Raw genomic sequence first — 12,414 nt, 5'->3', positions numbered from 1 at the left:
AGATATGGTAAAACAAGAGTATTTATTTGCTTTATTTGTTTTTCTTAGTGATGAATATTTAACAATACATTAATACTTCCCAGTAAAAATTCTGAATGCTGTATTCCTTTTCAGTCAAGAAATAGAATCAATGTCAGTTTCTCCATTTCAAAGGCTTCCATGCCCACACAGATGTTAATGCCTTATAAATTAGATATTTATCAAATGATAGGTATGTGGAATTTCCCCTGTTAAATGCATGTCCTGAATGATAAAATCTAAATAAGATTTTATGAAGAGAAATAAAATTTCCATATATAACAGAAATATTATATTATTTATAATTTATATTTGATATTTATTTATAATTTCCATTTCATAAAATTTTCTAAAACAAGAGGAAAATTTTAAAAATACATTATAGGTTATTTAGTGCAAAGAAAGCTGGTGAAAGGGATGGAAGGAATGCCTTACAAGAAAGGAACTGCTGAGGACTTTGGACTTGATCAGTTTGGAGAAAAAAAGGGCTGACTGGCTTCTTTTCCAGCTAAGAAACTAAGAACAAAATGCTTATATAGTCAACCATTGTACGTTTCACATCTTCAACTTAAAATCCTCTTCAGATCTGTGAGGTTACTGTTTTGAACATAGACTAATTCAGGAGATTATCCTGTAAATGCATTTTGACTGAGAAAGTGTCCCAACCATCTCTACCTGTCATTGTCTTGGTTAGCATATGTCATTGCTCAAAAGACATTTGAAGGGAATTTAATTCTTTTTTATTATTTCATCGTCTCTTTTACGACATCAGACTGTTTTAAGACGTTTGCCTTTTTTTTGGTTAGTTTAGTTATATAGACATCTAAGTGATGCCAACGCCGCCATACAAACACTGTTCTTCAGCTCTTCTTTTTCCTTTTCCAGGTGGTCACAAACCAAGAATTTGGCAGCAAAATTATTTAGTTTCCTGCCTACAGAAATTGAATTTTGTTTTGGTTTTAGTTGTACCCTGAATTTTTTGAGAACAAATAGTTGATTATTGATTTTAGATTATAGGTAAGAAATAGCTGAAGACTTAAAATATAAACTGAAGACTTTAGTCATTGTCTCTGTTGTGTCCAAGTTTGCTTTTTTCTGCAGGTGAAGATATGCCAAGATATTTATGATTTTGATCTCTTTAGGAGATCTCTTCAAGAGAAAGTGGAGTTTTTAAAGTTGTCTTTTTTAGTTTTTGTTAGCTTGCAGATATCCTTTTCATCTGTGTACTGCAACACAAAAAAATAGTAGCTAATAGTCCTCATTCACAATGCTTAAACAAACAGAGATTTAATGAAAGGGTAGATGACACTAAGGCCAGCAAGATCTCACAAATTCAAGATAATAAAAAAAGTTAACTGTACTCCCATAGTCTGATTAACATTACCTTCTGACCTTCTGGCTGTTTTGTTGTTTAAAGTGGTTTTTTTTTGCTTTGTAGACATAAATTCATTATGAATTTAATCAGTCCGGTTTTGCTCATAGTATTTTTCTAACTTAGAAGCCAGAAACTGACATTTCACAGGATACAAGAAATTGGAGAACTTGTAAAAGAAAGTATTTTCATTTTTCTTTTTACTGAAACCTGTAAATGATGATTTACAAGGACATAGTACCATAATGACACTTGAAATTATGAGTCTGTACTTCATAACACAACTAACTCAGTTCTGTATGTTTTTAGTGTTTTCTTTTTTTTTTTTTTTTTTTTTAATCACTGCACTTAGTATGTGCATTTGGTAGAAATTTCCCTTAGGGGAGCTAGATATCACTAAAATTCAAGTTCTATGAATGTTAGAGTACAAATGGATCAGTGATTCGTTATTTTAATCTTTCACGAAATTGTGCACTACTGCAATAAAATGACTGGACAAAGGAAACTAAAACTGTCAGTTTGCAAGGGCAAAATGTTTCTGACAGTAAATATGGATCTTTAAATGTCAAGAGGAACTAGATTAAATCCATGGGTTTCTTTCAATCTAATATAATTAAGAATAATTTCTTTATACTTTTCTTTAAATTTTTGGCTAGTACAGATGCATGTGGTGCAGAAGTTGTATCTTTGAAAGCACAGCAAAGTAGAAAAAAAATCAGGTTTCAGTTTTGAACAAATACTCTGCTGTGTTTTGACACTGGCAAAATACCAGGCACTCACAAAAGCCACTCACTTACCCTTCCCTGCTACAGCAGGACTGAGGAGAAAAAAATCTCCATGGGCTGTGGGTGGATCTCTGCATCCCCCTGGATCCCCATGGGCTGTGGGTGGATCTCTGCATCCCCCTGGATCCCATGGGCTGTGGGTGGATCTCTGCATCCCCATGGATCCCATGGGCTGTGGTGGATCTCTGCATCCCCTGTGGATTCCCATGGCTGCAGAGGCACAGCTGCTTCACCATGGTCTCACCACAGCCTGCAGAGGAACCTCAGCTCCAGTGCCTGGAGCAGATCCTGCCCCTCCTTCTCCACTGACCTTGGTGTCTCCATGGTGTCTCCCTCACATGTTCTCACCTCCGCCTCTTTCTGGGTTAAAAAAAAAAAAAAGAAAAAAAACTCTGTGCACTTTTTTTAAATTTTCTTCTTAAATTTGTCATCACAGAGGTGTTATCATCATCTCTAGTTGGCCCAGCCCTGGCCAGCAGCATGTCCACCTTCAGAGCCAGCAGGAATTGGCTCTGCTGGACATGGTGGAATCTTCCAGCAGCTTCTGACTGAAGCCCCCTGCTTTGCCCCCCACCACCAAAAACCTGATAGTGCAAAACCAACGCATACATGAGCACAAAAATGGTGACTTAGTGGGAGCCTTTAAAATACCCAGACAGACAAACAACCACCAACCAAAGTCAGGAGAAAATAAAATGGGAAAAAAATAGCAAACTAAAAGAACTAAAATAATTTTTCTCAAGTCTCAGCAAACACCATAAAACACACCAGATGAAAATACTCCAACTACTGTAGGAATACAATGATATAAGCTTTTCTATGAGACTATGAAACTACTTTTAAATGTGTGCTCTTGTTCAATGAAGCAATCCTTTTAGTATTTAAAAAATAAAAAGAAAAATGTATGAAGATAGCTGCTTTGTTACAACTTATCACCTAAATATTGATTAAAATATTCAAGCAATATTCTTCCTATTCTTACAATTATCACTCCATTATCTTGTTTTCAATGTACCATGAAAATGTTCTAGCACTCAGATGAAAATAGACTTTGGATGAAGAGACATCAGTTAATCTTGAAACTTTCAAGTCTCAAAAATTGTTAACAAAGGAGAAATAAGAGAAATTGTATGAGTCTCCATTACATTGCTGTTGAAAAAGTAATACAAAACCCTCAAGTCACGGGCCACTCTGACAAAAATAGTTATACATCAAGATTTGCTTTAATGGTAGCAGTGTGTTTGTTTATTTATTTATTTATTAGAAGTGCATAATTCTCTCACTGCCTAACTACATTGCTGTCTTATGGGTTACAAATGAAACTCTGATTAACCCTTTTTAGTTGTTTCTTATTTCTGTCTTGGCTTTGTGTAGCTTTTGTTACTTTCATTAAATACTTTCTTCATTAGTTTCTTCTTCCATATATACCACAATCAACTTCCAAAGCTGAGTTCACTTGCATTTATTATATATGCATTCCCTTCAAGCAAGCTGTCTTCTGTGTTATTTTTATTTAACATAACTTGTTTGTGTTGGTACAGATAAAATAATTTGAAGAAAGAAGTAACTCACAGGATGATTAGGATTATATTTTAAAGTGAAACTGATAAGTTCAATACAAATGAAGCTAAAAATGCAAATTTTTTTTTTTTATTAATGTCTGTTGTTTTAGTTTAATAATAAAGCTGTCACAGAATCACAGATTGGTTTCTTAATGAGAAAGAAAATTGTAATAGTACTGATTTTTTTCCTCAGGTGTATGAAAACCTTACCTTAGGTTTTTATTTTTAACTTAAATATATCAAAAAGTCCTTAAAATTGGTAAGAATTCTCTGAGAAATTTAAAACATTCTAACAATGAAAATGACTTCAGTAGTTTGATTTCTCTTGATAGCATCTGTTGCTTCTTCACTGCTTATATACTCCATGTGCATTTCTAAAAATGTGTGATGAGTGTTAAGAGGCACCTAGGGGCTGTGTTTCCTGAATTTTATATGATTATTGAAATAAACTAAAAACACAACAACTTTACTTGCTATGTGGGTTTTTTAAATTCTCTTCAGTAAATCAAAAATTATAATGGCGTGCAGGAGTGGGAAGTATGACAATTAAATAGCTACTCTTGTTATGTTTTGCATATAATCATATAGTGTTAAAGGGTGGGAAGGGACCTTAAAGATCATCAAGTCCCAACAACACCCACGACACCAGGCTGCTAAAAGCCTTGTCCAGCTGGACTTTAAACATTGCCAGTGTTGCGGCATCCACAGCCTCTCTGGGCAGCCTGTTCCAGCATCTTACCACTCACAGTAAAGTTCTTCCTAATAGCTAATATAAATTTCAGCTCTCTCAGTTTGTACCCATTACCCCTTATCCCATCACTACAGTTCTGGACAAAGAGTGGCTCTCCAGTTGCATTGTATGGAAAGATACTGGAATGTTGCTGTGAGGTTTCCACATTATCTTCGGTTCTTCAGGCTGAATAGCCTCAACTTTCTCACACTGGCTTTTTAGGGGAGGTTCTCCATTCCTCTTATCAAATTGGTGGCCCTCCTCTAGACTTGATGTAACAGTTGCATGTCTGTCATAATGTGGGGACACCAGAACTGTACACATCTCCATAGATGGAGTCCCACAAGAGCAGAGGAGGGGGTGAGAATCACCTCCTTCAGTCTACTGGCAACATCCCTTTTGATGCAGCCCAGAATTCCATTGGCTTTCTAGGCTGTAAGCACAAATCTGAGTGCCATGTTTTTTCAAAAATTATGGATAATGACTTAGCAGCTTTTTCTGGCAGCTCCCTCAGGACCTGCAAATTAATTGGCTTCCATGGACTTGTGAACAATGACATTCCTTAGTCTTGAACCTGACCCTCTCCTACAGTGGGCTTAGGGCTTTAATTCTCTCAATCCCTGCATTTACATTCTTGACATGGGTGGTGTGGCAAGGGCACTTGCAGTTGAAGATACATAAAGAACATATCTTTATGATATTGTTCTTTCTCTAGAATCTAAATGAGTACATTTTTTTTAGACTCTTGGAAGTTTGTGGTAAGCGATGTCGACACATTTTATTTTAGGAATTTGTGAAATCATAGTTACATACACATCTGTTGAAAATCTGCTAAGGATTGCCTGATAGGAATATTTTTATATAGTGGCCTATTTATGAGCTTCCTTGCTGATTACATTTTAAAAGAATGTCTCCCTGTACAGATGACGTTCAGTTTTCTAATTTGCTTTTAAAAAGGTAATCCTTTTTAGAGATTTATTTGCTTAAGATAATGAGGTAGGATTACAGCAGAATTAACTGCAATGCTATTAAGTGTTGGTTTGTTTTGTTTTTTTTTTTTCCATGGGTCTAGCCTTATGCTTTCAGTTTGAAAGTAAGCTGAGATTTATTTTTCCTAGGCTACAAAACAAATTCAAGACCAGAAGACAAAAAGGCAGCTGAGGTAGTAATTCTCCTGAAGAATTAAGAAACTGGTGTCTTTGAGGTATGTTTGTTTTGGAAATGTTGTTAATTATTTATTAATCTTGACGCTATGCATGAGAGTAATGGTGAGTGCTTTTGAACATCAGGGACTATTTTTGCATTCTCAGATGTAGTTCATTTGAAAGGGAACTCAATTTTTTTATATATATATAAGTATTGGGAATTAGTTGTAAATCTGCTTCTGTTTTATGCAACACTATCTTTCTGCCTATAAAATTAGATATACCCACCTGCACAGTTAAAAATCTAGAAGCGTTCTACCTTCTTTCTGACTTAACAGTTGTTACTTTCCTTATGTGCTGTAGGTGCTGAGAAAAAATTCCAAATAAGAATGTTCAGGAAAAAGCTGTAAAACATTTCATAAGAAATGCATATTACTATGTTTTAAAAAACTACAATAAGCATTTATATCAGTGAGACATTAAAAAGCATGTATAGAAATAAATTAATAATGACTCCATAAGGGAGACAATAGAAAGTCATCAGTAGGTAGACAGACTTATGGAAGATAAACTAAAGAAATTCATCACTGCCTCTTCACAAGTTTAAAAAAAGAGTATATTTAACACTGTTTTTCAGCTACAAAATGTTTGATCTCAGTAAATTGGATTCCATTTTTGTAAATGTACCAGAAAGTCTTGTAGGGAACCAAGGAAATGGAGCTGATGTTAATTTCATTTTAGGTCTAGTTATCACTTACCATGTTCAGGAGCTTAAACACGGCAAATTATGTCTTTTTACATTCAAAAATACTGGGGCCTGGAAAGCATTTTTTCTATTACTTTTGGGATATATTTTTCTGTAATTTAACTCTCCTGGAACGCCTTCCATCCCTGGTTCTTTGTTTCATTCAATATCTTGAGTTTCAAAGGATTTTTTTATTCTCTTAGAGGAGGTATTTTCTCACAACAGTAAAACTGCAATTCCTCTATCTTTTATTACTTCAATCCTCACCTGGAGCTTCCTTCTTTTTGCCAGGAGTGTATTTCACCATACATTCTTGTCTTCCCTACATTCCCACCAGATCTTTGTAATTTTATTCATATTTGACCTGATAGAAGAGGCATGTAAAAGTTTGGCTAATGACACTAACATCTCGTGGTTGATAAGGCTTTGGAATTGAGAAGTTGAGTTCTGTACACTCTCTGTATAATATCATTCACAGTGAATAGATTCAGATTTTTTGCCTCCTAGCAGTTGTAACCACAAATACCTCTCTTTTATTGTCAGTTTTTTTCCCTGGAGAAACAATATTTGAAGTACTGAAATATACAACAAGAGGGAAATCAGCAAATATTCACACATTTTACCCTCTTATTCTTTTATCTGTCAGCATACCTAAATTTTGTATTGGAGAAAGGAATTTAAAACTGTTGTTGAAAATTTGATGAGACTCTACCCATGTGCCAGTGACATCTGGCAAAAATGTTTTTTAATAAATGAAAAATCTCCTTGGCCTTTTCCTGACTCTCATTGAGATACATATTTGTTCCTCAGGGCACAATTTGTCTTGCAGATTGTATTTGATTTGTAGTCTAAGGATAGAAGCTCCTCATATCCATGTTAAATACATGTAGCTTTCAGAAGATGGTGAGGCAATATTTTTATATTGGGTCATGAGGAAAATTGTGTAAAAAAGATAGATCTTACTTCACTGGGTCTTGCTGAAACAAGACACCAAGTAGCATATTTAATCATTTTTAATCAGTGTGCTTTAGCTTCAGATGTATTTGTGATTTTGATGTATTTTGGTCTAGCCTTATCCCTCTGTGCTCCCATGAATGCAGTGTTTGTTTTCATATTTTTTTAAGCCTTTATGGAATCTTTACTTTCTCTGAGTTATGGAGAAATAATTGTAAAACTGCAAACAAAAATTGTATGGTATGAAGGAAAACAAAAGAAGCAAAGCATGTCTGCCCTTTCTCTTTCCATCTGTCAGATATTGCTCAGTTTAATATTTCTGTCATTTTAGACTATTATGTGATGGACAGGTTGCCATCTGATTTCAGATGGACTTTGAGTGGATTATTTAATCTGCAGTTCAACATTTCTGACCCTTTATAGAATGGTAAACATAGTCCTTGGTGGCAGAGAAGACTGACTTTCCCACACGAGAGCCTTTCTGTTGTGTAATAATCAGAACAAGGGAGATGTAGTTTTTGTAGCAAACAATTGGAGAACACATGTATGTATACACATACATATATACATAAACACACATATAAATATACAAATATATACATACGTGTGTATACATATATATCATGTTGGAGTTAAAGGCATGAGTTTATAGTTATCTGAAGCTGAACTTCAAAACCTCTTCCTGGTGATACAGACCTTCTTGAGCAAGCAATGCAAGGAACTACTAACAGAGTTCATGCTGGTGCTTTTCAAAGAGTCTGCCTTACTGATTTAATAAACCTTAATGAACTAAGTAAATAGAAACTTGCAAATGCCACAGAGGGTCTCTACCAGATGAGTGATATTTCTATTTGTAGCTTATATATATATATAAATATATAAATAATATATAAATATATAAATATATAAATATATAAATATATAAATATATAAATATATAAATATATAAATATATAAATATATAAATATATAAATATATAAATATATAAATATATATATATGTGAGGTTGTTCCATGACTAATTGTCTAAATTAGATTTATCTTTTCCAAACCCAGATATCAAATTTTATTTTTCTGATCTAGAATAAAGTTACCTGATATTCCCAGTGTTCTTATGCATACTTTGACTTTTTATATGGTTATAAACATATGTAAAATTTTGCTAAAACACCAAATGCATACTATATTATTTTGATATATTTACCTTTCAAAATTACTACATGAAAATAGTTTATACATGGAGCAGCCTATATCTTCATGTCTATGTAAAAGTCTGACTTGATACATGCAAATGAAAGTTTCAGACCTACCTTGTGACAGATATGTATTTATGATGGGGCTAAAGGAACTCAGTGCTCTTACAAGTGTTGCTATATGTTGGTCTTACTTTTCAAGATATAAAACAAGAAACTAATTGCCTAGACTGGTGTACTTTGAGTCAACCTTGGAGTTTAGCCTAGTGCAAGACTAATCGGTATATCACTTCCCTGAAAATTCAAAAATATTTCAGAATGTTTTGAGTGTTTTCTGAAATGGAGTTGAAAAATATTTTAAAGCAAGAAGTTGACTGAAGCGTACAAAAACCTGTCAACTTAAATGTTGAATATATAAGCTTTCAAGGTTTTCCACTCTGAAAGTAATATAAAGCTGAAATTATGATGAAAAAAATTTCTGTTGCTCTTCAAAATAATTTCTGGCTTCAAAATCAGTATCAAATGATCCAAATTATTCTCTAATTTAAAAATAATTTATTTAATTTGAGATAATAATGTAAAAGGCAGAGGGATTAATCAAATAATTTTTCACACTGTAAGAAATGAGAAAAGAAAAATTATTTTGAGACTATTTCAGCTTGCTTATGTGTGTCAGAAAATATTATTAATTTGATTGTGTAACAACCACAATATGCAAGTGTTCTTGTGAAATCATGAAAATAGTAGATATTCAACCATCTCAACCAAATATATTAGAAGGATTTCAAGGCAAGTTTCTAAACACTAAATCAAAACTTAGTGAAAAGTCAGTCATTTCTATGACTAGACTGAGCTAGGCTTTGGTTTACTTGGAACCTATGTGCAATCATTCTTGTTTAAAAGTACAAAACCTAGGTATTTAGTGAAGTCACTGCTTCAAGTAGCCTGTGTGCTCCTTTTTGGAGTCATAAAGAAAATAATTTATTTCCTTAGTAAATTTGTGACAGGTACTTCCACTGCAGAAGTCTAGATGAGCATTGCACGTGAAATGTAACAGCAGGAGGGGAAGGATTGATTGTATTTATCACTTCAGTTGGTGGAAGTAGCATAAGATTCCAACCTGAAAGGGCCAGGATGTCAACCTGCCAGTGTAGAAGAGGTGTTTCTTCATGCAGAAGTAGAGAGGTGCAACCTAACCACACTGGGGCTGAGGTAGCTGCCAAGGGCAGCCAGCGGTGATCCAGGGTCCCATCCTGGCCCCTGGCAATAGGGCACTGCTTTGACTGGGCTTTTCTGCAAAGCTGTACCCCTGGAGGCAGCTTGAGAGTGAAAGGTAGGCTTGTTTCTCACCTGTAAAGTGTGCACCAGGTGTGATCTGATCAGCAGGGGTCAGCTTGTATACAGGAGTATGATTCTAATTGGCCACTATTGGAACATGCTAATTTGCTGTCTGTGCTTTCACAGTCTTTGGTTTAAAGAATTTATTTAAAAACTATTTTTAAAATAATTTAATTTATTTTAAATTTATTTAAACAGATCCAGAAAGACACAGACATTCAGACTTCTATTACCAGTTTTCCCTTGACCTATATAACTCAAAGTGTTTATTGGCTTTCAGCTGCTCCAGGGAAATTGCAGGATGTGAAAAAATTACAGATATGTTTTTTTTTTTCTTTCAGAACTCATGGGAGCTGTTTAGCAAATGCCACTAATAGGACTTGAATTCTAGGATATACAAATCCACAAATGTCAGTTTTTACCCAGAATTTTACTATTACTGTGTTCCAGTTTTATGGGTTTGCTAGCAATATGAAGGGGTCTTTTTTCCAACAAATATTTGCTTGTGCTTTTTGATACTTGTTTTTTACAGTTATGGTTGGGGGGTTTTACGCTGCTTTCTTATGAAACAGCTAAATAGTGTAGTACAACTCTTTTGAAATACAGGTTAAAAAAGAATCTCTTCCAATGGAAAGAGTAGTTGGTCCTTCTGTTTCTTATGGTGAAGTGAGTTTAATTCTAAAAGACATTCAAGTTCACACAAAATAGTGTTTAAATTAAGCTGTAAGGTTGCCTGAAAGGGAATATGGACTAGCTTTATTTTTTCCTAATACTCTAAAATCACAGTGTCCAGATTTGGCCCACGCTCTGGGGATTTTCTTTTCATTTATTTTTAATGGATCAATTTTTGATAGCTGTGGCTGCTAACTCCCTGCTCTTGAAATAATGTTCCAGCTGTCTATAGATAGAACACAATTAACTTGAGGCAAAAGAGGGAAAACCAGAAAGGAAATATATACTATACACAGAGCATCTCTCTGTGTTCTGTATTCTATGTCAGTTTTAATGGGTCTGTAATTAGGTCACAAGGCTGATTGATATCAGCACTTAGTTTCCTAGGTGACATCACCCTCTTCTTCATTACCTAATAGAGATTAAGATGTGGACACATAGAAAATTCTGCTTCCTGGACTGGGAAAAGTAACTAATTAAATAAGCTATAGACTTGACACTGTCTGAATTATTTACCAATATATCCACACAGATATATCTCCAAGTGGAGACTAATAGGAAGTAAGAACACAGAGCACATGAAAAAACAGACATGCTTGCAGTCTATGTGTCTGAAGGAGTCTAATTTAAAGAAACTGTTTTAGAGCTAGTCTGTAACAAGACCCATTGTGAGTAAAATGACGGTTCATTTAAAAATTTTACGCAGAAAAGCTAAATCAAAATACTGGCAAGATGCTTCAAGATTAAGCAAGAAGACAGCTGTTATAATGCATGGTCAAATGGACAGAGATCATGATCCAAAGAGCATGTGATTCAAAGAGATCAACAGAAAGAAATAATGAGATGGGTGACTTATATATTTATACATAGAAAGCTCCTAAATCCAGCAAAGGACACAGATTAGAATGGTTCTTAATTTAAAAATATTTGCTGTGTTTTCAATTGAACTTACAAGGATGCCTCTGTGTAATACTGTAAAACACAGCAAGAACCTTTCACTTATCCTTAAAAAATGTATTATCATTAAGGTGCTGTATGTTGAAGCTGAAAGAGATTGATGCAATCATTAGTGTTTTTTATTATTTTGTTGCTAGGAAGCGTCTTCTTTATCTGACTTTCTTTTACTTTTTGGAGACAGTATTTACTCCACATTGATTTAAATTTATAGGATGAAATATTTAAAACATGATTATTGAGATTTCAGGATTTTTTTGTTAAGAATGAAAAAAGCAAGGAAGTATATTTCTCTTAGTATTGTGTCTTAAGAGATATTCGTGCTTAAGCGAGGCTGCCTACTGATATAGAATTACCTTTAATCTTGAGAGGACTATAAGGAATAAGGTTAGACAAGGCTGTTAGAACTCACACCTGATTGTATCAGCAAGCTGCAGGGTGAAAATAAATGCCTGGCTGTGAGAATAGACGAAAAATTTGTAAAATTTTTGGTAGATGATACTTATAAATTAGTTTAATCTCAGACATTTCTATTACAATTGTAAGAATTTAGCTCACAAGTGGCACGTATAAAAATTTGCTTTTCCTTTTGATATCTTGCAAGAGTCCTCAGACATATATCTGTAAGAAGTAAAAATGGACTTTTATATATATATATGCTTTCAAATAAATTAGGAAACACTGTGTAAATAACATTTTTATGCTGTTTCATACATACAGGTTTTCATCTCCTATTTGCCATTTGTAAGTTCTGAGTGTCATAAAATGTACTAACAAATTAACACCGTTGTTAGTTTTGAAGTTATTTCTGTTGAGACGTCTTAGTGTCATGTTTGATGTAGGAAATAGCAGGGATACCCTATGAAATTCTGCTACAGCATTGCTCCTGACAAAAAGAAAATCAAATACATTGATTTAGAAGCACTAAGAATAGACTTAATCCAAG

The 12,414-nt window shown here is 34.1% G+C and overlaps 1 protein-coding gene across 1 annotated transcript in view; it reads left to right on the top strand.

The window, feature by feature from the left end:
• Positions 1–12,414, top strand: part of CDH18 (cadherin 18) — a 479,267-nt gene that overhangs the window by 183,728 nt on the left and 283,125 nt on the right. The window contains exon 3 of the mRNA XM_056485314.1: positions 5,586–5,671. The gene's annotated coding sequence lies outside the window, so the exon portion shown is untranslated. The remainder of the gene's footprint in view (positions 1–5,585; positions 5,672–12,414) is intronic.

This window comes from Oenanthe melanoleuca, chromosome 2 (genome assembly GCF_029582105.1).
Source record: "Oenanthe melanoleuca isolate GR-GAL-2019-014 chromosome 2, OMel1.0, whole genome shotgun sequence".
Lineage (NCBI taxonomy): Eukaryota > Metazoa > Chordata > Aves > Passeriformes > Muscicapidae > Oenanthe > Oenanthe melanoleuca.
The sequence above is the reverse complement of the archived record's forward strand: the minus strand, read 5'-3'. Positions and strand labels throughout refer to the sequence as shown.